Below are 25,234 nucleotides of genomic sequence, written 5' to 3' on the forward strand. Positions count from 1 at the left end.
ACCTCTGCAGGAGTCTACCACATCCATGCAGTTGTGGACAAGTCTACATAGGGACCACCAAGCACAGCATTGGCCAAACACAAATCAAGGAATATGAAAGGCACTGCAAACTAATTCAACCTGAGAAGTCAGCCATAGCAGAGCACATGATGAATCAACCTGGACACAGCATATTATTTGAGAACACAGAAATGCTGAACTACTCTAACAACCACCATGTCAGATTACACACACTGATATCTACAAGCATGTGGACAATTTCAACAGAAAGGAGGAAACCATGAAGATGAACCAAATCTGGCTGCCAGTATTTAAAAAACACTCTAAAATCAGGACAGTAAACACAGAACAACACTCAAAAATGGGAATTCCAGACAAGAAACAATCAGGGCCAGCTAATCACCTCCCAACAAAGGATTCCCCCAGGCAGGAAGCAGCCAAGCCTTGAAACTGTAAGGCTTTTCAATGCTAATCAAGGTATTCAATTGCAGCATTCCAGCAGACAAGAGTTATTTCTTCTACCCTGGACATTCCACACACATATAATAACCACAAATAATGCCTAATCTCCAACATATCTCACACCCTCTGAGGATTTTTTTTTTTTGTCGTGTCAGGAGTGACTTGAGAAACTGCAAGTGTCTTCTGGTGTGAGAGAATTGGCCGTCTGCAAGGACGTTGCCCAGGGGACGCTCAGATGTTTTGATGTTTTATCATCCTTGTGGGAGGCTTCTCTCATGTCCCCGCATGAGGAGTTGGAGCTGATAGAGGGAGCTCATCCGCCTCTCCCTGGATTCGAACCTGTGACCTGTTGGTCTTCAGTCCTGCTGGCACAAGGGTTTAACCCACTGCGCCACCGGGGGCTCCACCTCTGAGGATGCCTACCATAGATGTGGGTGAAACATCAGGAGAGAATGCTTCTGGAACATGGTCATACAGCCCAGAAAACTCACAGCAACCCAGAGACTCTTTGGACTGTGGTGCCCAGAATCCCCTGATCAGGACATCATTCCCATCTTCAGGCTGCCACGTGCCACTCTACATATGCCTAACCTGGAACTGCAGTTGCCACTTGGCCCGTTGAGGCCTCCTCTTCCCTTGGCTGGGCCAGCAACAGAGAAGAATGGAGAGGGAGATTAAGAAAGAGGGAGGGAGGGGAGTAGGTGGTTGCTCTCCCTGGCCCATCCATCTCCTTCCCTTTCGCCCGGGAGGCTTGGATGATTGCTCTTGCCCCGGGTATGTACCAGCTTAATATGGGAAATGAGACCAAGGGATTTATTACGGCTGCTGCTGCCCCCTTGATCTTTCATTTTTGATATTGAAATATGTTTAATTCATTGAGGCAAAGAACAAAATGAGCAGCTGGAGAGGCCGCTTCCCCTGCCGCTGCTCAGAGCTACAGTTGCATCCACGGCGGGCCATCAAAGGCCAGGCCTCTCGCTTGACCACTGCAGACATAACTTGGGCTCTTCAGCCAAGAGGCCAGCCAGGGGGTAGGATGGCTACAGATCCCATGTTCTTAGTGGAAATCTCCCAGTTAGTTGCCTCCCCCCCACATACACACTTTTCCCTTGCATCTGGCTGCGATTCTATTTAGAGCAGGGTTTCTAAAACACAGACATGTGCTTTTCACCCTAAGAACAGACAAGCATCCCGAGCTCTGAGGATTACCTAGGAAGGAATCCCACTGGAGCATTGCAGCACACCCAAATACCTGGGAGTCACTCTGGACCGTGCTCTGACCTACAAGAAGCACTGCCTGAACATCAAGCAAAAAGTGGGTGCTAGAAACAATATCATACAAAAGCTGACTGGCACAACCTAGGGATCACAATCAGACACAGTGAAGACATCTGCCCTTGCGCTATGCTACTCTGCTGCTGAGTACGCATGCCCAGTGTGGAACACATCTCACCACACTAAAACAGTAGATGTGGCTCTTAATGAGACATGCCGCATTATCACAGGGTGTCTGTGCCCTACACCACTGGAGAAATTACACTGTTTAGCTGGTATTGCACCACCTGACATCTGCTGGGAAGTAGCAGCCAATAGTGAAAGGACCAAAGCAGAGACATCTCCAGATCATCCCTTGTTTGGGTATCAGCCAGCACATCAACAACTTAAATCAAGAAATAGTTTTCTTAGATCTACAGAGACACTCGCTGGGACAGCTCAGCAAGCGAGAGTCCAAAAGTGGCAGGCTCAAACCCAGCACCTCAATCCGTGGGTGATACCAGATGAGAGGCTCCCTCCTGGGCACACAGAAGACTGGGCGACTTGGAAGGCACTGAACAGACTGTGCTCTGGCATCACGAGATGCAGAGCCAATCTTAAGAAATGGGGCTACAAAGTGGAATCCTCGACATGCGAGTGCGGAGAAGAGCAAACCACTGACCACCTGCTGCAATGCAACCTGAGCCCTGCCACATGCACAATGAAGGACCTTCTTGCAGCAACACCAGAGGCACTCCAAGTGGCCAGATACTAGTCAAAGGACATTTAATCAACTACCAAGTTTGCAAAATTTGTGGTTTTTTATCTGTTTGTTTTGTTCTGTTAGAAATGCAATACAATGGTCTAATTGCTGATGACACGATAAATAAATAACCTGGGAAATCCAACACTTCCCAGTCAGCAGAGGCAAAAGCAAAGTGCTGCAGAGCAGGAACCCCATCCCTCCTCCTTGTCCTCCGGTGAGAACAACCAGTTCATTGAACAACCACAGAGTCCAAGAGATGGAAGGGACCTTGTGTTGGACCACTCGGAAAGACCTCCAGCATCCTGCAGAGAGCGGTCTTTCTGAAGGCATCCAGGGAAGGAGACCCCCACCTCTTTTGGCAATCTACTTGCTTGCCAAACAGCTCTCCATGCCAGAAAGATGCTTCTAACTTTCAGGAAAAGGTACCTTCAAACATCTTTCTCCCTCCTTTCTGGGGCAGAGCGAGAGGCATTTAAAGGGGTCCCCATGTCAAGACTATCCATGTTGGGGCCAGCCCACCTTCCTCTTGGCTGGTGCTCTGGCGCCGTGGCAGGCATCCTGTTTTGCAGCAGAGCAGCAGACGGCAGCAGCAGCAGGCTGCAAGGCGAGAGACATGAAGGAAGGGGAGCAGGGCCTCTTCTGCTTTCCTCCTCAAGGCCAGCGCGTGGCGGATGCTGAGGGTCCTGCGCATTCACAGACGTGGCACAAACAGGCAGAGAGGCAGGCGAGAGAGGGATGCGGCTGCTATGGCAACCCAGAGAGTTGCATGGCATTGTTTGGGATCCCAAACCCAACCAAGGTTATTCCTCTCAACAAAGCACCCCTTTTCTCCAGCAGCCTCAGCAAGCGCCTGCTCCCACACAGGCCTCATGCGCCACTTCCAAGGAAAGCTGGCCAGCCCGCATAGATAGCCCCACTTGGGAAGGATCTGGGGTTCCCCTGGCTTGCCCCAAAAAAGGAGCCTCCACCACACTCCGGGGCAGAGAGTTCCACTGCTGAACGGCTCTCACAGTCAGGAAGTTCTTCCTCATGTTCAGATGGAATCTCCTCTCTTGTAGTTTGAAGCCATTGTTCCGCGTCCTAGTCTCCAGGGAAGCAGAAAACAAGCTTGCTCCTTGTGGCTTCCTCTCACATATTTACGTGGCTCCTTCCTTGGGAAAGAGTCCCCTTCGGGGTGAGAAGGGCGGCATATAAATGTCATAAATAAATAAATAAATAGACTGCCTTTCTGGGGCCCCAGGCGCTGCATGGGACCCAGGTCCAAAATGGGGCCCGACCAAACAGAGAAGAAGAAAAAGCAGGGAGCGGCTCCTCCCTCCTTAACACATTCCATAGAAAGCACCATTCCGAGCAGCAAAAGGGAAATCCTAAGAAAACTGGGAGCCCCCAGTGGCGCAGTGATTTAAACCACTGACCGAAAGGTTGCAGGTTCGAATTTGAGGAGTGGGGTGAGCTTCCACTGTCAGCCCCAGCTTCTGCCAACCTAGCAGTTCGAAAACATGCAAATGTGAATAGATCAATAGGTGCCGTTCTGGTGGGAAAATAATGGTGCTCCATGCAGTCATGCTGGCCACATGACCTTGGAGGTGTCTGCGGACAACGCTGGCTCTTCAGCTTAGAAATGGAGATGAGCACCAACCCTTAACAACCTGGCCGCCGTCCGTTGGAATTTCCGGGCCGTTTTCAAGGGCAGCCCCACGTAGAGCGCATTACAGTAGTCCAATCTGGAGGTGACTAAGGCATGGACCACCAAAGTCTGCTTGAACAGACTTTCATCCTGTAAGTGGGAAGAAGTCTGTGTCCAAGAGCAGCTGTTGGGTTTCATCCCTGGACTGCACACATCTCTTGTGTCAAGTCTCCAGTCCTCAATGAGTAGCTAGACTAAAGATAAGATTAGAGTGAGGGATTCCTCACCCCACATTCCTATGCCTGACAGCTCTGATTCCCAACACCTCTCCCCCACAAACACACCTTTGGGTGCAGGAAAAGGAACTCTGCTCATGCTCAAGCAGACTTTCCTCCTGCAAGTATGGAGAAACCGGTGCACAAGAGGAACCCCTCCATCCTCCTTAGGATGCAAGAGGAGGCATTCTGCCCATGCTCAAGCAAACTTCCATCCTGCAAGTGAGAAGAAGCCTGTTGGGTTTCATCTCTGGACTGCACAAGTCCTTTGTGTCATCAAGTCTCCAGTCCTCAATGAGTAGTTAGACTAAAGATAAGAGTGAGGGATTCCTCACCCCACATTCCTATGCCTGACAGCTGTGATTCCCAATAGCAATACTGCAAGTGGGAAGAAGTCTATGTCCAGGAGCAACTGTCCAGGGGCAATCTATGTCCAGGAGCAACTATGTCCAGGAGCAATCCCACAAATCTCTTGTGTCATCAAGTCTCCAGTCCTCAATGAGTAGCTAGAGATAGGATTAGAGTGAGGGGTTCCTCCCGACAGTGGGGAGAAGCCTGTGTCCAGGAGCAATCCCTCCGTCCTCCTTTGGATGCAAGAGGAGGCACTCTGCTCATGCTCAGGTGGACTTTCCTCATGCAAGGGGGGAGAAGCCTGTGTCCAGGAGCAACCCTGTTTCCTCTGATCTGGACAACCTCCCCCCCCCCCCCCCCCCGCTGCGTCGCGGCGGAAAGAGCGGCTCCGGAGCCATTTGCAGAGAGCCTTTGGGCGGCGGAGGGAGCGGAGGGGCCCGGCAGCGGAAGAGGGGGGGGGGGGGGGGACGAGGAGAAAAGGAAGAGAGAGCAGCAAGCCCCCGACATCCGCGGCAGAAGGGACCCCTACCCTCCTAAAGCGAGGAGGAAGAAGAGGAAGCCGTACAGAGCCGCTCTCTCTCTTTCTCTCTGGGAAAGCCCCCCTCCCGCCCGCCCCCCAGGAATGGAGCCCCCCAAAGGAGGAGGAGGAGGAAGGGACCCCGCCCGCCCCGCCGCCGCCCCGCCCTAGAAGAAGAGGCCCGAGGAAGGAGAAGAGGGCGAGGAGGAGGAGGAGGAGGAGAAGGAGGAAGGGGGAGACACGGCCGAGCCCCAAGCGCCGCCGGAGAAGCCCCGGTAAGCACCTCCGCGGGAAGCGAGGCAGGCGGGGGGGGGGGGGGGTAGCCTCCTTTGGCTAAGAGGGGGGGAGGACTCGGCCTCCGCGCCCCCCGCATCCGCTTTCTCCTTCTTGGAGGGAGAGTCCAAGCCAAGGAGGGGATGGAAACACCTGTTGGGCGGTTGCAGGGGATGCTTGCAGGCCCTTTGGGGGAGGGGGGAGGCTTTAAGGGGCAGGAGGGGGAGCTCCACGCATGACACCCCCCCCCTCCCAGAAAGAGAGAGAGCACCAGGAGGGAGGGAGGGAGGGTTCCCCAGCTTTTGCCCAAATCTCCAGGAGGAGGAAGGGAAGGGTCTCTGTGCTGCTCGTCCCTCTTGAGGTGGGGTCCCCTCTCCTCCAAAAGAAGCCATAGAGGGGTGTCCTTCCTGTCCCTTTGCAAGGGGAGGGGCTGCCCCGGAGGAGGAGGAGAGTCCCCCTGTGTTGGGGAATCTATGGGCCCTTCCACACAGCTATATATCCCAGGATATCAAGGCAGAAAATCCCACAATATCTGACTGTGTACTCAGCCCCCCCCCCCCCCCCCCATAGCCCTATCTCTTTTGATATTCTTGCAGAAAATTCCATATTATTTGAGTGTGGACTCAGGGCCCTTCCACACAACCCTATATCCCAAGATATTGAGGCAGAAAACCCCACAATATCCGAGTGTGGACTCATAGCCCTTCCACACAGCTCTATCTCCCAGGATATCAAGGCAGAAAATCCCATATAATCTGAATGTGCACTCAGGGTCCTTCCACACAGCCCTATCTCCCAGGATATCTAGGCAGAAAATCCCACAGTATCTGAGTGTGGACTCGGGGCCCTTCCACACAGCCCTATCTCCCAGGATATCAAGGCAGAAAATCCCATATTATCTGAGTGTGGACTCAGGACCCCTCCACGCAGCCCTATCTCACAGGATATTGAGGCAGAAAACCCCGTAATATCTGAGTGTGGACCCATGGCCCTTCCAGACAGCCCTTTCTCCCAGGATATTGAGGCATATAAGCCCACAGTATCTGAGTGTGGACTTATGGCCCTTCCACACAGCCCTATCTCCCAGGATATCAAGGCAGAAAATTCCATATTATCTGAGTGTGGACTCAGGGCCCTTCCACACAGCCCTATTTCTCAGGATATCAAGGCAGAAAACCCCACAATATCTGAGTGTGCACTCAGGGCCTTTCCACACAGCCCTATATTCCAGGATATCAAGGCAGAAAACCCATATTATCTGAGTGTGGACTCAGGGCCCTTCCACACAGCCCTATATCCCAAGATATTGAGGCAGAAAACCCCACAATATCTGAGTGTGGACTCAGGGCCCTTCCACACAGCCCTATCTCCCGGAATATCAAGGCAGAAAATCCCATATTATCTGAGCGTGGACTCAGGGCCCCTCCACACAGCCCTATATCCCAAGATATCAAGGCAGAAAACCCCACAATATCTGAGTGTGGACTCAGGGCCCTTCCACACAGCCCTATCTCTCAGGATATCAAGGCAGAAAACCCCACAATATCTGAGTGTGCACTCAGGGCCCTTCCACACAGCCCTATCCCATATTAGGTTCTTGTGGGTTTTTTCGGGCTATATGGCCATGTTCTAGAGGCATTTTCTCCTGACTTTTCGCTTGCATCTATGGCGAGCATCCTCACCTCACTACCTCTGAGGATGCTTGCCATAGATGCAGGCGAAACGTCAGGAGAAAATGCCTCTAGAACATGGCCATATAGCCCAAAAAAACCCACAAGAACCTAGTGATTCCAGCCATGAAGCCTTCGACAATACAAATCCCATATTATCATGGCCCTTCCACACAGCCCTATCTCCCAGGATATCAAGCAGAAAACCCCACAATATCTGAGTGTGCACTCAGGGCCCCTCCACATAGCCCTATCTCCCTTGATATCCTGGCAGAAAATTCCATATTACCTGAGTGTGGACTCAGGGCCCTTCCACACAGCCCTATCTCTCAGGATATCAAGGCAGAAAACCCCACAATATCTGAGTGTGCACTCAGGGCCCCTCCACATAGCCCTATCTCCCTTGATATCCTGGCAGAAAATTCCATATTACCTGAGTGTGGACTCAGGGCCCTTCCACACAGCCCTATCTCTCAGGATATCAAGGCAGAAAACCCCACAATATCTGAGTGTGCACTCAGGGCCCTTCCACACAGCCCTATATTCCAGGATATCAAGGCAGAAAACCCATATTATCTGAGTGTGGACTCAGGGCCCTTCCACACAGCCCTATCTCTCAGGATATCAAGGCAGAAAACCCCACAATATCTGAGTGTGCACTCAGGGCCTTTCCACACAGCCCTATATTCCAGGATATCAAGGCAGAAAACCCATATTATCTGAGCGTGGACTCAGGGCCCTTCCACACAGCCCTATATCCCAAGATATCAAGGCAGAAAACCCCACAATATCTGAGTGTGGACTCAGGGCCCTTCCACACAGCCCTATCTCTCAGGATATCAAGGCAGAAAACCCCACAATATCTGAGTGTGCACTCAGGGCCCTTCCACACAGCCCTATATCTCCGGATATTGAGGCAGAAAACCGCACAATATCTGAGTGTGGACTCAGAGCCCTTCCACAGAGCCCTATCTCCCAGAATGTCAAGGCAGAAAATCCCATATTCTCTACGTGTGGACTCAGGATCCTTCTACACAGCCCTATCTCCCAGAATATTGAGGCAGAAAACCCCACAATATCTGAGTGTGGACTCAGAGCCCTTCCACAGAGCCCTATCTCCCAAGATATTGAGGCAGAAAACCCCAATATCTGATTTGAACTGTGTTATCTTTGTCCAGGCTGTGGCCTTGCTTTCCTTTCCTTTTCTCCTCTTCTTTCTCCATTTGGCATTCCACTCATTCTTAGCCTGCTCTTGGTTCTTCAGTGGCTGTTTTGGAGCAGTGAGATTGGGGGATGAGGCTTTCAAAGCAGATGATAGAAAGGGTATAGAGTAGCCATGGTTTGGGGGCCTCTCAGTCATAGTCCTGGATCCCACCTTGCTTGCATTTCCTTATGGGCAGTGGACCTTCTGTATCGAGGTGTGCATTGTTGTGGAGTGGGTGCCTCTTCTGGGAAGAGGGATAACTTTCTGCAGTGGCTTAAAGCGTAAAGGTGCTTTGGAGCCACAAGAACTCAAGGGGCTGCTCATCCTGGTCTTTGCTTGAGCCTTTGGATCCTGCCCAAAATCTGTCTGCGATGGAGCCAGGCTGCAGCGCTGAGACAGGCCATGAAAGACAGAGATAGGCGCAAAGCAACCTTCTCCTCTGTTGCTACACAAAGGAACCCCTCTGCCCAACATCTCTGGAGTTTCTGACCAACCCTTGTGCCAGGGAGGTTTCTGGGGAAGAAGCCCCCCAAAACCGAAGCCCCTTGCTCTCATCTCACTGTGCCTTGGTAGATTGCCCCACATGGATGGGACTGACTGCCTTCAGCTCAGAGAAGAGGATGGCTGACTGGAGGAAGAGGTGAGGCAAAGTGGGGGAGATGGTTAGTTTGGGGTCCCATTGGCACCTGGCACATACTCCATAAAGGAAATTAAACACAAAGGGTCTCCCTCATCCCCAAACACACACACACAACAGAAGTGTTGGGCAAAACACAGGGTGGCATCAGGCGCAAACACTTCCCCAAGAGCAGTGAAGGCCTTGCCAGACCCAACAACAATTATTTATTTATTTATTTATTTATTTGCGACATTTATACGCCGCCCTTCTCACCCCGAAGGGGACTCAGAGCGGCTTACAAGATACATAGGTAAAGTTTCCCCTGACACGAAGTCCAGTCGTGTCCAACTCTGGGATGTGGTGCTCAACTCCATTTCTAAGCCGAAGAGCCGGCGTTGTCCGCAGACACCTCCAAGGTCATGTGGCTGGCATGACTGCATGGAGCGACAGTACCTTCCCACCGGAGCAGTACCTATTGATCTACTTACATTTGCATTTACATTTCTAACAGAACAAAACAAACAAACAGAAAAAACACAAAATTTGCAAGTTTGGTAGTTGATTAGATGTCCTTTGACCAGTATCTGGCCACTTGGAGTGCCTCTGGTGTTGCTGCAAGGAGGTCCTCCATTGTGCATGTGGCAGGGCCCAGGGTGCATTGCAGCAGGTGGTCAGTGGTTTGCTCTTCTCCTCACTCACATGTCGTGGATTCCACTTTGTAGCCCCATTTCTTGAGGTTGGCTCTGCATCTCGTGGTGCCAGAGCGCAATCTGTTCAGCGCCTTACAAGTCGCCCCGTTTTCTGTGTGCCCAGTGGGGAGTCTCTCATTTGGTATCAGGCATTGGTTGAGGTTCTCGGTTTGAGCCTGCCACTTTTGGACTCTCGCTTGCTGAGGCGTTCCAGCGAGTGTCTCTGTAGATCTTAGAAAACTAGTTCTAGATTTAAGTCGTTGATGTGCTGGCTGATACCCAAACAGGGGATGAACTGGAGATGTCACTGCCTTGGTCCTTTCACTATTGGCTGCTACTTCCCGGCAGATGTCAGGTGGTGCAATAGCAGCTAAGCTGTGTAATTTCTCCAGTGGTGTAGGGCGCAGATCCCTCATGATAATGCGGCATGTCTCATTAAGAGCCACATCTACTGTTTTAGTGTGATGAGATGTGTTCCACACTGGGCATTCGTACTCAGCAGCAGAGTAGCATAGCGCAAGGGCAGATGTCTTCACTGTGTCTAGTTGTGATCCCCAGGTTGTGCCAGTCAGCTTTTGTATGATATTGTTTCTAGTGCCCACGTTTTGCTTGATGTTCAGGCAGTGCTTCTTGCAGGTCAGGGTGACTCCCAGGTATTTGGGTGTGCTGCAATGCTCCAGTGGGATTCCTTCCCAGGTGATCCTCAGAGCTCGGGATGCTTCTCTGTTCTTGAGATGAAAAGCACATGTCTGTGTTTCAGATGGGTTAGAGATCTGCTGGTTTTCTCTGTAATAGGCAGTAAGAGCACCTAGATCTTCGGAGAGCTTCTGTTCTACCATCTCAAAGCTCCCTGCTTGAGCAGTAATAGCACGATCATCAGCATAGATGAAACTCTGTCTCTTCTGGCAGTGGCTGGTCATTTGTGTAGATGTTGAACATGGATGGAGCAAGCACGCTACCCTGAGGCAGGCTCCCAACTGATGATATAGACAGGAGACAAGATGGAACTGTCTTCTGCTCCCCTCTCTCTCCACAATATTGCCACTTCAGTCACTGAGCTAAGGAGACACAGCCTTTCAGCACAACCTGTTTGAAGCTCAACCTTCTGGCAGACCCTAGGAATCCCATCCCTCACAAGAGGCTGCTTTGGGGAGGAGCACAGGGCAATGAGCTGTTGGGCTGCCTCTGTGCACCTGTACTGCCCCTCAGTCCTCACCCCAGAGATGGCAGGCTGCTTTTGGGGAGCCTTCACCCTCTCTTTCCCCTTTTGAGGCACTAGTGCAGTGGTTCTCAACCTTACTGATGCTGCAACCCCTTAATACAGCTCCTCGTGTTGTGCTGACCCCCAACCATACAATTATTTTTGTTGCTACTTCACAATTGTAATTATGCTACTGTTATGAATCGTACTGTAAATATCTGGTATGCAGAATATATTTTCATTCACTGGACCAAATTTGGCACAAATTCCTGATATGTCCAAATTTGAATACTGTTGGAGTTGGGGAGGATTGATTTTGTCATTTGGGAGTTGTAGTTGCTGGGATTGATATTTAACCTACAATCAAAGAGCATTCTGAACTCCACCAATGAACCAAACTTGGCACACAGAACTCTCATGACCAACAGAAAATACTGGAAGAGTTTGGTGGGCCTTGAGTTTTGGAGTTGTAGTTCACCTACATTCAGAGAGCAATGTGGACTCAAACAATTATGGATTTGGAGCAAATTTGACACATATCCTCAATTGACCGAATGTGAACACTGGTGGGGTTTGGGGAAAATACACCTTGACATTTAAGAATTGTAATTGCTGGGATTTATAGTTCACCCACAATCAAAGAGCATTCTGAACTCCACCAATGATTGGATTGAACCAAACGTGGCACACACAACTCCCATGACCAACAGAAAATACTGGAAGGGTTTGGTGGGCCTTGACCTTGAGTTTTGGAGTTGTAGTCCACCTACATCCAGAGAGCACTGTGGACTCAAACAATGATGGATCTGGACCAAACTTGGCACAGATCCTCAATTGACCAAATGTGAACACTGGTGGGGTTTGGGGAAAATAGACCTTGATATTTAAGTGTTGTAGTTGCTGGGATTTATAGTTCACCTGAAATCAAAGAGTATTCTGAACTCCACCAAAGATAGAATTGGGCCAAACTTCCCAGACAGAACCCCCATGACCAACAGAAAATATTGTGTTTGTGTTATCTTTGGTGACCCTCTGACACCCCCCTCATGACTCCCCCCCCCAGGGGTCCCGACCCCCATGTTAAGAAATGCTGCACTAGGTGATGCCTGCAATGGGGTGGCAAGGACAAGCAGTGCCTAGGAATGGAAAGCATATCTGAAAATATTCCAAAGCTTAGTGGAAAGACAACAGTCTAAGGTTTCTGAAGGACTCTGTGGCTGGGGGCTGCTGATGACAGGGACACCCAAGCCTTCAGGCCAGAGAATATGACCCCCAAACTCCTTGAAGGGGCTTGGCATGGGGCTCTCCCTGGTCCTTTTCCCATGGGGGGGGGCGAGGACTTGGGGAAGACCATCTTCCTGTTGGTCCTCTTGGAACATGAGGAACAGCCTGGCTCCTCTTTTGGAATCCAGTCCCGACCATCTGCAATGCCTCCAAAGCACTGATTCTGTCCCTATCTTGATGCTTAGGGATCTTATGTGCACTTTGTTGATCCTTGTCCTAGGAAGACAAGCAGGGTGGAAGGAGTGGGGTCCAGCAGCAGCCTCCCACTTCCTTGTGATTCCTGGACTCCCCCCCCCCCCCCAATCCCAGAATGAGGGAATGTGCAAGGTCAGGTTGGAGGGTAGGAGGAGGAGAAGGAAGAGGAGGAGGGGAGGGAATGGAAACCAATCTCAATTGCACTTCAGAGGCACGAGGAGCTCTCTTGGGAGGATTGGTGGGGGGGGGGGGGGTCACACCCTGTTATAAGAGCCTCCAAGATTCAAAGGTGTGTGTTGTGATCCTAAAAGGGGAAACAGTATTTTGAAGGCCCCACTCCTCACTTTATCACCTGGATTTCCTAGGCACACCATATCCACACTCATACAAACCTTTGCAGAGCTTGTGCCTCATAGCCTGGCCATGTGGGGCTTCTTGCCAATGGAGATATCTTTTGGGGGGAGGCGTTGAAGAATGATTTGTCAGTTGAATCTTGGAATCTCCTGCTGACCAGGAACCTCTCCTGCATCTCGGGGGCCCTTCCTGGTGTGGGTCACAATGACAATGGGGCAAGGGCAGGACTGTCCCTGGACTGGTCCATGTGGTTTCGTTGGGGAATCTGTGCTGTTAGGTTCAAAATAACCCTCAGTTGGTGTGATTCCACCATAAATATAGCAGAGTACAAAAGTAAACTGCATAACCAGCAGAAACTTACGCGAGGTGAGCTAGGATAAGCCCTTACTCCATAGGATGGCACAGGATTGCAGAGTGAGAACTTTAAACTATTTATTGAAGTAAAAGAAATACATTCCAGATAGAAAAGGTTTTGAAGCTAACTAGCTTACCAAGTCTCATCTTCTAAGGAGGTAAAAGGGTAAAAAGTAAAAAAAAAATCCATGCAGCTACATTTTGCCTAAAGGGAGAGGCAAAATGCATCCTCACTGGAAGAAGGAAAAGGCAGAAGAGGCAATGGTGGAGGCCAATCCAGGGCAATAAAACTTAAGAGAGGAAGTTCCCTCAGATATATTGTCGAAGGTTTTCATGGCTGGAATCATTGGGTTGTTGTAGGTTTTTTGGGCTATATGGCCATGTTCTAGATGCATTCTCTCCTGACGTTTCACCTGCATCTATGGCAAACATCCTCAGAGGTTGTGAGGTCTGTTGGTTCCAACAGTCCCCACAACCTCTGAGGATGCTTGCCATAGATGCAGGCAAAACGTCAGGAGAGAATGCTTCTAGAATATGACCATATTCCCTCAGATAATAGGGGGAGGGAGACAGTGGATAGCAGGAGGAGGAAAGACAAAGCCCTTTTTGGTAAACATGCATAGGAATGTGGGGGAGGAATCCCTCAGCCTAAACCTATCTCTAGTCTAGCTACTCATTGAGGACTGGAGACTTGTGTAGTCCAGAGATGAAACGCAACAGAAGCCAATGTCATTTGTACTTCATAGTCACAAGAAACTCTCTTGGGAAGAACGGGAGGGGAAACTCATGTCCTGTTAGAAGAGCCTCCAAGGACTCAAAGGTGTGTGTTGTGATCCTAAAAAAGGACACAGTCTTTTGAAAGCCCCCCCTCCCCACTTTATCACCATTTCGTAGACCTACCACACCATCACCTTAGCCTAAGATGAAGCAACGGTGAGGCTTCTGGCCAATGAAGATCTCTTTTGGGGGGAGACATTGAAGGATGCTTCCTCTGTTGAATCTCCTACTGACCAAGAACCTCTCCTGCATCTCCTGTGACCCACATCTTCCCGGTGTGGGTCACAATGACAATGGGGCAAGGGCAGGACAATGGAGCAAGGGCAGCACTGGTCCTTGTGGCTTTATGGGCTTTGTCTATGGCTAAAGGGTTGTTTGGGGCCCCCGGTGGCGCAGTGGGTTAAAGCCCTGAGCTGCTGAGCTTGTTGACCAAAAGGTCACAGGTTCGATTCCAGGGAGCGGCGTGAGCTTCCGCTGTCAGCCCTAGCTTCTGCTAACCTAGCAGTTCGAAAACATGCATATGTGAGTAGATCAATAGGTACCGCTCCGGCGGGAAGGTAACGGCGCTCCATGCGGTCATGCTAGCCACATGACCTTGGAGGTGTCTATGGACAACGCTGGCTCTTCGGCTTAGAAATGGAGATGAGCACCACACCCCAGAGTCAGACATGACTGGACTTAATGTCAGGGGACAACCTTTACCTTTACCTAAAGGGTTGCTTGCACCACCTGCAAGTGCCAGTAATGGAAGTGCCTCTGCTGAGAAGATGTCTTTGGGGAGGGGGCATTCTGAGTGTTTTTCTCTGAAATGCCCCTTTCTCCCAAGATGCCCAAGGTTGTCCCCTTAGCGGTATTGTCTTCTGCAAACTCACTGATTCTCAGTGTTATGCAAATTCTTTCTGTTCCTCACTAACATATCCGGAATGACTTGAAACTGGTTTGCATGAAAATAGGGAACAATAAGCTCAAGCAGTGGCTGATGCCTTTCTTCCTGGACCTTCTTGTCCAGGAAATTGATGCTGCTGTGAAGTACGGCATTAGCTGGGGCATTTTGATGGCATTTAGAGGAATTTTTCTTTCTGGAGGGAAGGAATTTGCCAAAAGTGGTGATGGTACGCTAGACTCTCTAGTGCGGGGCTTCTTAAACTTTTTCCACTTGCGACCCTTTTTCTCACAAGCCTTTTTAAAACATTTTTTTCTGTGTCAGGAGGAACTTGAGAAACTGCAAGTTGCATCTGGTGTGAGAGAATTGGCTGTCTGCAAGGATATTTATTTATTTATGTACGATATTTATAGCCCGCGTTTCTCAGCCTTACAGCGAATCAAAGCCATACATCGAATTGTGCCAAGGGGATGCCCGAATGTTTTGATGTTTCTATCATCCTTGTGGGAGGCTTCTCTCATGTCCTTGCATGGGAAGCTGGAGCTGACAGAGGGAGCGCAACCCACTCTGTTTGGATTCGAACTGCTGACCAGTCCTGCTAGCACAGTGTTTCTCAACCTGGGGGTCGGGACCCCTGGAGGGGTCGCGAAGGGGTGTCAGAGGGGTCGCCAAAGACCATAAAAAACAGTATTTTCTGTTGGTCATGGGGGTCTCTGTGTGGGAAGTTTGGCCCAACTCTATCATTGTTGGGGTTCAGAACGCTCCTTGATTGTAGGTGAACTATAAATCCCAGTATCTACAACTCCCAAATCTCAAGGTCTATTTTCACAAAACCCCACGAGTATTCACATTTGAACATATTGAGTATTTGTGCCAAGTTTGTTCCAGATCCATCATAGTTGGAGTCTAGAGTGCTCTCTGGATGTAGGTGAACTTCAACTCCCAAACTCAAGGTCAATGCCCACCAAACCCTTCCAGTATTTTCTGTTGGTCATGGGAGTTCTGTGTGCCAACTTTGGTTCAATTCTATTGTTGGTGGGGTTCAAAATGCTCTTTGTTTACAGGTTAACTATAAATCCCAGCAACTACAACTCCCAAATGGCAAAATCAATCCCCACGCCAACCCCACCAGTATTCAAATTTGGGCATACCAGGTATTTGTGCCAAATTTGCTCCAGTGAATGAAAATACATCCTGCAGATCTTTATTTACATGGCAATTCATAATGTTATGTTATACCTCTTTCCTATGTATATGCCAATAAAGGCTTATTGTATTGTAATGTTAGGGTTATGGTTGGGGGTCAACACAACATGAGGAACTTTATTAAGGGGTCACGGCATTAGGAAGGTTGAGAACCACTGTGCTAGCACAAGGGTTTAACCCATAGCACCACTGGGGGCTTTTTTACATGATCCTGGGTATATATGTACATAAAATAGGTATAAAAGCAAACATTTACTGGTATTAAATGAAAATTTGCAAGTCTTACTAAAGAGGCTGATTCTCCATTTTTGTGGAGTCTACGTGAAGCATCTTCTGCAGTGTCCATTGTAAACACTGCACCTTGTTGCCAACTGATTTGTGTAAACGGATGGCATTCAGAAACCTTTCTCTGTTGCCAAATTTTTCATGACCCCAACATTGAGTGAAGGGGGGGACCCACAGTTTAAGAAGCAATCTTTTGGAGGATCTCCACTGAGGTTGAGAGAATTAAGAGCCAAAAAGTCCACATGAAGAACCCAACAGCTGCACATGAAATAGAAAAACCGAGCAGAGGACCAACTTGACTTGGAGACTCTTCTTGTCATCAAAGCTGTTGTGGAGCCCCCGGTGGCACAGTGGGTTAAACCCCTGTGCCGGCAGGACTAAAACTGACAGGTCACAGGTTCAAATCCTGGGAGAGCACGGATGAGCTCCCTCTATCAGCTCCAGCTCCTCATGCGGGTTCATGAGAGAAGCCTCCCACAAGGATGATAAAACATCAAAACATCCGGACGTCTCCTGGGTAACATCCTTGCAGCTGGCCAATTCTCTCACACCAGAAGCGACTTGCAGTTTCTCAAGTCGCTCCTGACATGACAAAAAGAAATCAAAGCTGTTTTATGGTCCTTGCTGCAGCAGGAAAATAAATTCCACCCAAGTCTCCCAAATTGCAGAAATATTTTATGATGAGCCATAAATAGGCAGAAAAAACGAAATGCAAAGATACAGAATGGGGGACAATGCCTGGCTCGAGAGCACTACGTGTGAAAAAGATCTTGGAGTCCTCGTGGACAACAAGTTAAACATGAGCCAACAATGTGATGTGGCAGGAAAAAAAGCCAATGGGATTTTGGCCTGCATCAATAGGAGCATAGTGTCTAGATCTAGGGAAGTCATGCTACCCCTCTATTCTGCCTCTAGGTTAGACCACACCTGGAATATTGTGTCCAATTCTGGGCACCACAATTCAAGTGAGATATTGACAAGCTGGAATGTGTCCAGAGGAGGGCAACTAAAATGATCAAGGGTCTGGAGAACAAGCCCTATGAGGAGCAGCTTAAGGAGCTGGGCATGTTTAGCCTGAAGAAGAGAAGGCTGAGAGGAGATATGATAGCCATGTATAAATATGTGAGAGGAAGCCACAGGGAGGAGGGAGCAAGCTTGTTTTCTGCTGCCCTGGAGACTAGGATGCAGAACAATGGTCAATGCTGGCAGCAACCGTTCTACTGAGTGCTTCTGTGCTCCAGTTTCCTTGCTTGCAGCTCCAGCAAGTACCACACAAAGACTTTTTGCAGAAGTCTCTGGTTTCATGTCTGATGTAAGTCTTTGGGATTTTCCTTCTGTTCCTTTGCTGTGGTTTGTTAAAGTATTATCATCTTGCTAGAGCAGTGGTTCTCAACTTTCCTAATGCCGTGACCCCTTAATACAGTTCCTCATGTTGTGGTGACGCCCAACCATAAAGTTATTTTTGTTGCTACTTCACAACTGTACTACACTTGATCTTAGCCAAAAGGCCGAGAAGCGATACTTCACAACTGTAATTTTGCTATTGTTATGAATCGTAATGTAAATATCTGATATTTACTTATTTATCGTGTCAGAGGCAGACCAGAGAGTTACATTTGCAATATCTAATTTGCAATATCTGATATGCAAGATGTGTTTTCATTCACTGGACCAAATTTGGCACGAATACCCAATACGCCCAAATTTGAATACTGGTGGGGTTGGACGGGGATTGATTTTGTCATTTGGGAGTTGTAGGTGCTGGGATTTATAGTTCACCTACAATCAAAGAGCATTCTGGACTCCACCAACGATGGAATTGAATCAAACTTGGCACACAGAACTCCCATGACCAACAGAAAATATTGGAAGAGATTGGTAGGCATTGACCTTGAGTTTTGAAGTTGTAGTTCACCTACATCCAGAGAGCACTGTGGACTCAAACAATGATGGATCTGGACTAAACTTGGCACAAATACTCAATATGTACAAATGTGAACACTAGTGGACTTTGGGGAAAATAGACTTTGACATTTGGGAGTTGTAGTTGCTGGGATTTATAGTTAACCTACAATCAAAGAGCATTCTGGACTCCACCAATGATGGAATTGAATCAAAATTCCCACACAGAACCCCCATGACCAACAGAAAAGACTGTGTTTTCTGATGGCCTTTGGCGACCCCTCTGATACCCCCTTGTGACCCCCCCAGGGGTCCCGACCCCCAGGTTGAGGAACACTGTGCATTTTTAGTTGCTTTAACCCTTGTTGTAAGGCTGTTTCTGGGGCAAAACAGGACAGGATGAAGCCTCCCAATGTGGCTGAGGAGCTCTTCTGGGTCTTTAAGCCCAGCCCCAGTACAGGACCCCAATCTGTCAGAAGGGGACCCAGGGCGCACTGCAACACCCTCTAAGGAAGAAGCAGGAGTGGAAGCCGCTTGGGGCTGTGAGGATTCCCCGCTCCCCCTTTTCTGCCATGAGAATGCCTAGGATGACAACGTAAATATTTTGACAGCGTTCTCTGCCATTTCCTGGGGTTGAGAAGGAGGTGACTTTCAAGCAACCGCCCCGTTGCTTCTTGCAGTCAAACAGTTCAAGAATTCGTCACAGTGAACAGTTAGTTTCCAGGCAACCCTGGTGGCTGGCGATCTGAGACAATGGTCTATTAAATGCATAAGAAAGACAGTGAATTAATGGAAAGGAAGGCAGAGGAGGAAGCTGCTGGAGAAAGACGTGTAGGGCTTTCCTGGCTGAGGCTGATCCTATGCATGTTTACCAAAAAGGGCTTTGTCTTTCTTCCTCCTGTTAGCCACTGTCTCCTCTGCCTTTGAAGTTGTAGCAATGGAATCTGTGAGGGAACTTCCTTTTTATAGGTATTTTTATTGCCCTGGGCTAGCCATGTGGCCAATCGCCACTATTGTTTTTCCTTCTTCCTTTCCTTCCTTCTAAAAGGGATGCACATTTTGCCTCATTCTATGGGCAAAATGTAGCTGCATGGATTTTTTGCCATTTTGACCTTTCTTAGAAGGTGAGATTTAGTAATCTAGTTGGCTCCAAGACCTTTTCTATCAAGAATGTATTTCTTTTACTTCAATAAATATTTTTGAAACTAAAGTTCTGACTCTGTAATCCTGTGCCATCCTAAGAATAGAAGCTTATCCCAGTTTCACCACATGTAAGTTTCTTCTGGTTATGAAGTTTACTTCTGGTTAAGATAAAAGTAAAGGTTTTCCCCTGACATTAAATCTAGCTGAGGGTTGATGCTCACCTCCATTTCTAAGCTGAAGAGCCAGCATTGTCCATAGACACCTCCAAGGTCATGTGGCCAGCATGACTGCATGGAGCGCCGTTGCCTTCCAGCTAGAGTGGTACTTATTGATCTACTCATATTTGCATGTTTTTGAACTACTAGGTTGGCAGAAGCTGGGGCTAACAGCAGGAGCTCACCCTGCACCCCAGATTTGAACTGGCAACCTTGGAGTCAGCAAGTTCAGCAGCTCAGTGGTTTAACCCACTGTGGTATCCGGGGCACCAAGTACTTCTGGTACTCTACTATATTTATGGTGGAATCATCCCAACTGAGGATTATTTTTGAGTCTAACAGCTCAAATTCCCCAGCAGAAGGGTTCACTGGGCCCCACACATTGTGCTCCCCTCCTCCCTTTGGCTGGGGTTCTGGCACCTCCACCAACTTTATGTGTGTATTAATGATATGTGTTGTTTGTAGACCCAACCGCTTGATGAAGACTCTTGTGAGTCGAAACCGGTTGCAGGTTGGAGTTGACTTGCGTGTAATGAAGGAAATAGGACACCTATTGTGATGACTGGAGTCTACTCGTATGCAATAAAGAATAGGACATTTATTTACATTCAAGGGCTATTCTTACTCATATGAAGGTTTGGTTTCATACTTCAAGAGAAGAACCAATTGTTTCTGCTTAATGTGAATGTGGCAGATTTGTGTTTTGTTGATATGTGTATTTGTAAATATACATTGAGTTAATTTAGATGCATTCACAATACCATAATAAGTGGATTTTGGTCTCTACACCTCCATAAAAGGCAGGAATGGGGAGCCCTATCTCCCCTTAAGTGTCGCAGAGAAGGGGAAAAGGGAGCGCCAGCCATCTCTTGCCACAGCCGGCCCCCCAAAACCCAAATTCCTTGCTCCTTCTTTCTTCTCAGTCCTTCGTGCCGCCGGAGGGGCCGTTATCACTGCTAATTAACGGCGGCTGTCCCCTTCAGAGAAGAAGAAATTAATGAGATGAAAGAGAAAGGACACAGCAGCCAAAGGAGGACACGGAGTCCTATTATGGACGCGGAGTCCTCCTATTAGTCAATGTGGAGCTGGGCCAGGGGGAGTCCAGGGCCCACCTTGCAAGGCTGAGCCTACCATGTGCAGAACCACCATCGGTGCCCCCCAAGCTACGCAAGAGAGGAAAGCAATGCCATGGACAGCTGCTTAATCTTCATGGACCAGGTGCATCAGTTGTGGCAGCGAGCCTCCCACTCCGCTCGGAGAAGACTTGCGGCTGGCATCTCTAGTGGCTGGCATCGCTAGGGGAGAACGTCTCCCTTCCCTCATCAGTTCCCTTCCAAGGGAAACAAATTCTTCAGCAGCGGGCCCGCTATCCATCATCATCTAACGCTGATTTGTGCAAATGCAGCCGATTTGCATATGTATATGACTCCATCCTTGCCTTTTGAGCTGCCTTTAATATATGAAATCGTCCCAAAGATTGATCTGTGTGAAAGCCTCCTGGGCAAATATGGTGCATATCAGATTAAATAATGAATGGTTCCAATCGGAGCTGTTTTGCATGGGCTGATCAAGCTAATTATTTTGGGCGTCTGCAGGAACTCTGCAAAGAGAGCTGTGGGAGGGGAAGGGAGATGTCAAGTCCTCTTCCTCCTGTTCCTGCTGCTCCTCTTCTTCCTCCTCCTCCTCCTCATCTTCTTCCTCCTCCTCCTCCTGCTCCTGCTCCTCTTTTTCTTTTTCCTCCTTCTCATCTTCTTCCTCCTCTTCCTCCTGCTCCTGCCGCTCCTCCTCCTCCTCTTCTTCCTCCTGCTCCTCCTCCTCCTCCTCTTCCACCTGCTCCTGCTACTGCTCCTCCTCCTCCTCTTCTTCCTCCTCCTCCTCCTCCTTCCTCCTCCTCATTCTTCCTCTTCCTCCTGCTCCTGCTGCTGCTCCTCCTCTTCTTCCTCCTCCTCCTCCTCCTCATCTTCTTTCTCCTCCTCCTCTTCCTCCTGCTCCTGCTGTTCCTCCTCCTCTTCTTCTTCTCTTCTTCCTCCTCCTCTTCCTCCTGCTCCTGCTACTGCTCCTCTTCTTCTTCCTCCTCCTCCTCCTCTTCCTCCTGCTCCTGCTCCTCCTCTTCTCCTCCTCCTCCTCCTCTTCTTCTTCCTCCTCTTCCTCCTCCTGCTGCTGCTGCTGCTCCTCTTCTTCTTCTCCTCCTCCTCCTCCTCCTCATCTTCTTCCTCCTCTTCCTCCTGCTCCTGCTGCTCCTCCTCCTCTTCTTCTTCTTCCTCCTCCTCCTCCTCCTCCTCCTCTTCTTCTTCCCCCTCCTCCTCTTCCTCTTCCTCCTGCTCCTGCTGCTGCTCCTCCTCCTCCCCTTCTTCTTCTTCCTCCTCCTCCTCCTCTTCCTCCTCCTCTTCCTCTTCCTCCCGTGGAGCTAGAACAAGCAATGCAAAGGGACCCTGGAAATCTTCTCCCATATAGACCATGGACTATGAAACCTCAATGAGGGACGGTGGCCCTGAGGGGCCCCAGACCTGCATCACGCTCAGGACCCACCATTTGCCTCCTGCTCATTCTTTCTGCTCCTCCGACATCTGCAATAGAGGGAGCCCCTCGCCATCAATAATTCATATATCGTTTAGCCGTTCCGTTTCTTTCTTTTTTGGGTGCCGTCAGAAATATGTTTTTAAATGATTAATGCATTGCGAGCAGTTTTGCCAGAGATGTAAAAATTATGGGCATCTTCGTGGGCTGCATGAACAGGAGGCTTGGAGAAAGGCAGGAACCAGTGGCCCATCTCCATATTGTTTCGGCATTCGGAGCGGTTCAGAATTCAGAACAGGAGTGGAAAGTTATCTTCATAACGATCAAATGCCATGATATACAGACGTATATTGTGCCTGGCAACGGGAGAAACCCTGGTGCAAAACTGGGAAATACCTAGCAACATCCAGGGCGAGCGAGTTGCCTCCCAATTAGAGATGGGAAGATTTGGAAATGGTTGAAAAACATGTTTTCTGAGTGTCAACAAACCTTAATGAGAGGAATTCTGCGTTGATGAGAATCTTCAAAAATTGTACCATTTTCAAAGGCTGCCTGCCATAGATGTGGGCAAAACGTCAGGAGAGAATGCTTCTGGAACACGACCATACAGCCTGAAAAATGCACAGCAACCCAATTGAAGAGAGTTTGCCATCCTGACCGATGTGGATTCGCCCATGTTCTGCAGTTCCTGTGGCCTGCAAAGCTGTTCCCTTCTGTTGTTGTTGTTGTGACTGACCCATTGGGATGGCATTGCTAGAGCCATGAAGTCATTACTGAGCTGAATTTAGCTGAGTGAATGGAGGGCTATGGCTGCAAGACGGGCCTGAGAACAGTCTCTGTACATCTCAGCATCAACACTGTTTGAATCCAGCATTCTTCAAAAGGCAGAAAGGCTAGAAGCAGTTGGCAAAGAAGAGTTGCTCCCTTTGGCCCATCAAAGGCTTCCCTTTCCTTTCTAGCCGGCCTTTGGAGCCTCAGGGGGCTGCTCCGGGGCAGAGAAGAGAGCCACTGCCTCTGGTTCAGCAGCAACATCCACCACAAACAGCTTATGAGGAGAGCGGCCTAATAACTCCGCTGCAGAGACTCCAAAAATCACGGCCCGCTGGTTCCAGATGGACCCCGGCTGCGCTGGCCACTCCTTCACACTCTGGCCAGCCCCCCCCCCCCCCCCCCCCCGGGTTCCTGCAACACAAAGGATGAGGCCACATGGGCTGCGAAGGCAGCATGCAGTTCGTCCACTGCTCCAGCCCCTGTCTATCTGTGGGGAGGGGCCATCCTTCCTGGCTTCATTCACCAGGCTCCCCCTTGGCCTCGGGCCATGTCCTGAACCTTGACATCTGCCCAGCCCAAAATATGAACCGAAGAAGGCAGGAGCGTCAACCAGGCAAAACCAGATCCTAGACGGTGGCCAAAATCTGCAGCCTATGGGTAGAGGTTGCAAACTTTGGACACCATCTAGGGCAGCATTTCTCAATCTGGGGTCAGGACCGCTGTGGGGGAGGTCATTAGGGGGATCGCCAAAGACCATTAGAAAACATAGTATTTTCTTTTGGTCATGGGGGTTCTGTGTACAAAGTTTGGCCCAATTCTATCATTGGGGTTCAGAATGCTCTTTGATTGTAGGTGAACTATAAATCCCAGCAACTACAACTCCCAAATGTTAACGTCTATTTTCCCCAAACTCCACCAGTGTTCACATTTGGGCATATTGAGTGTCTGTGCCAAGTTTGGTCCAGATCCATCATTGTTTGAGTCCACAGTGCTCTCTGGATGTAGGTGAACTACAAGTCCGGAACTCAAGGTCAATGCCCACCAGAGGCAGCCCTAGGTAATTTTCAAGTGTAAGCAAACAGTATTTTGCCCCCCCCCCCCACCAATCACTGATATATATTTTCTGTTCGTCGTGGGGGTTCTGTGTGCCATATTTGGTTCAATTCCATCATTGATGGAGTTCAGAATGCTCCTTGATTATAACTGAACTATACATCCCAGTAACTACAACTCGCATATGTCAAGGTCTATTTTCCCCCAAGAGCGCCTCAACAGCGCCCCTGGGCAAAATCAACTATACTGTGAATGCTTACTTTGCGTAATGGCTTGAGCTGCCCCTGATGCCCACCAAACCCTTCCAGTTTTTCTTTGGTCATGGGAATTCTGTGTGCCAAGTTTGGTTCAATTCCATCATTGGTGGTTCAGAATGCTCTTTGATTTTAGGTGAACTGTAAATCCCAGCAACTACAACTCCCAAATGATAAAATCAATCCCCCCTCCCAAACCCCACCAGTATCCACATTTGGGCGTATAGGGTATTTGTGCCAAATTTTGTCCAGTGAATGAAAATACATCCTGCATATCAAATATTTACATTACAATTCATAATAGTAGCAGAATAAGTTATGAAGTAGCAACAAAAGTAATGTTATGGTTGGGGGTCACTACAACATGAGGAACCGTATTAAGGGGTCGCAGCATTAGGAAGGTTGAGAAACACTGGTCTAGGGTCTACTTTTTCCTGGTTGATGCTCCAGGATTATGCTTGAATTTTGGGTGTCCTTTGCACCAAAGCTGCTTGGCTTTCCACTTGAAAAAGAAGAACGTTTTAAAAGGACTTTTTCCAGAACAGAGGCAATAGACAGGGCCACCCACACAACCACATGCCTCCCATTCCTGACCCAAAGAGTCTGACTTCCGATGTGGCCTCTTCGCAAACAGCCCTGGCTCTAGTCTAGAGGAAGATGGCACCTCTCTACAAGGGAGATGCTTGGCAGATCTGGAGATCACCAAACTGCAGCGTGGGCAAGTTTTCAGACCAGCGCTCCCTCCCTCCTCTGCCACTTCTCCAGACCTTCGGCTGCTGTGGGGAGGCAGGTGGGAGTTGCCCATCCCACATGAAGGTGCTTGGCATCAACACACAGAGATGCACACCGCCCCAGCAAGGGCCTTGGGGACCACGCTTCGATCTCCCGCCTTCTCTTCTCGTTCCAGCTCAACCTCTCTGTTCTCTTTCCGCCTCGCTCTCACTTCATAACGATCCCAAGTCAAAGCGTGGGGCCTGAGATGCCGGCTCCTTCTTACCCTCCATTCCTATCTCATCCAGGAATATCGGGGCCAAACAAGGTGCTTCACTTCACTGGTACAGAAGAGCAAATGCAACTGCAAGAAATCTGGAACAATGTTTCTCAACCTTCCAATGCCGCAGCCCTTTAATACA

General features: G+C 49.2%; 1 protein-coding gene and 1 pseudogene across 1 annotated transcript in view; one reads left to right on the forward strand and one right to left on the reverse strand.

Moving 5' to 3' along the window:
- Positions 1 to 5,202: 5,202 nt before the first annotated feature.
- The window catches only part of FRMPD3 (FERM and PDZ domain containing 3), a 55,100-nt gene continuing 35,068 nt past the window's right edge, over positions 5,203 to 25,234 (forward strand). The window contains exon 1 of the mRNA XM_067471588.1: positions 5,203 to 5,527. The gene's annotated coding sequence lies outside the window, so the exon portion shown is untranslated. The remainder of the gene's footprint in view (positions 5,528 to 25,234) is intronic.
- On the reverse strand, positions 17,679 to 17,766 carry LOC137097656 (U2 spliceosomal RNA; annotated as a pseudogene).

This window comes from Anolis sagrei, chromosome 10 (assembly GCF_037176765.1).
Source record: "Anolis sagrei isolate rAnoSag1 chromosome 10, rAnoSag1.mat, whole genome shotgun sequence".
Lineage (NCBI taxonomy): Eukaryota > Metazoa > Chordata > Lepidosauria > Squamata > Dactyloidae > Anolis > Anolis sagrei.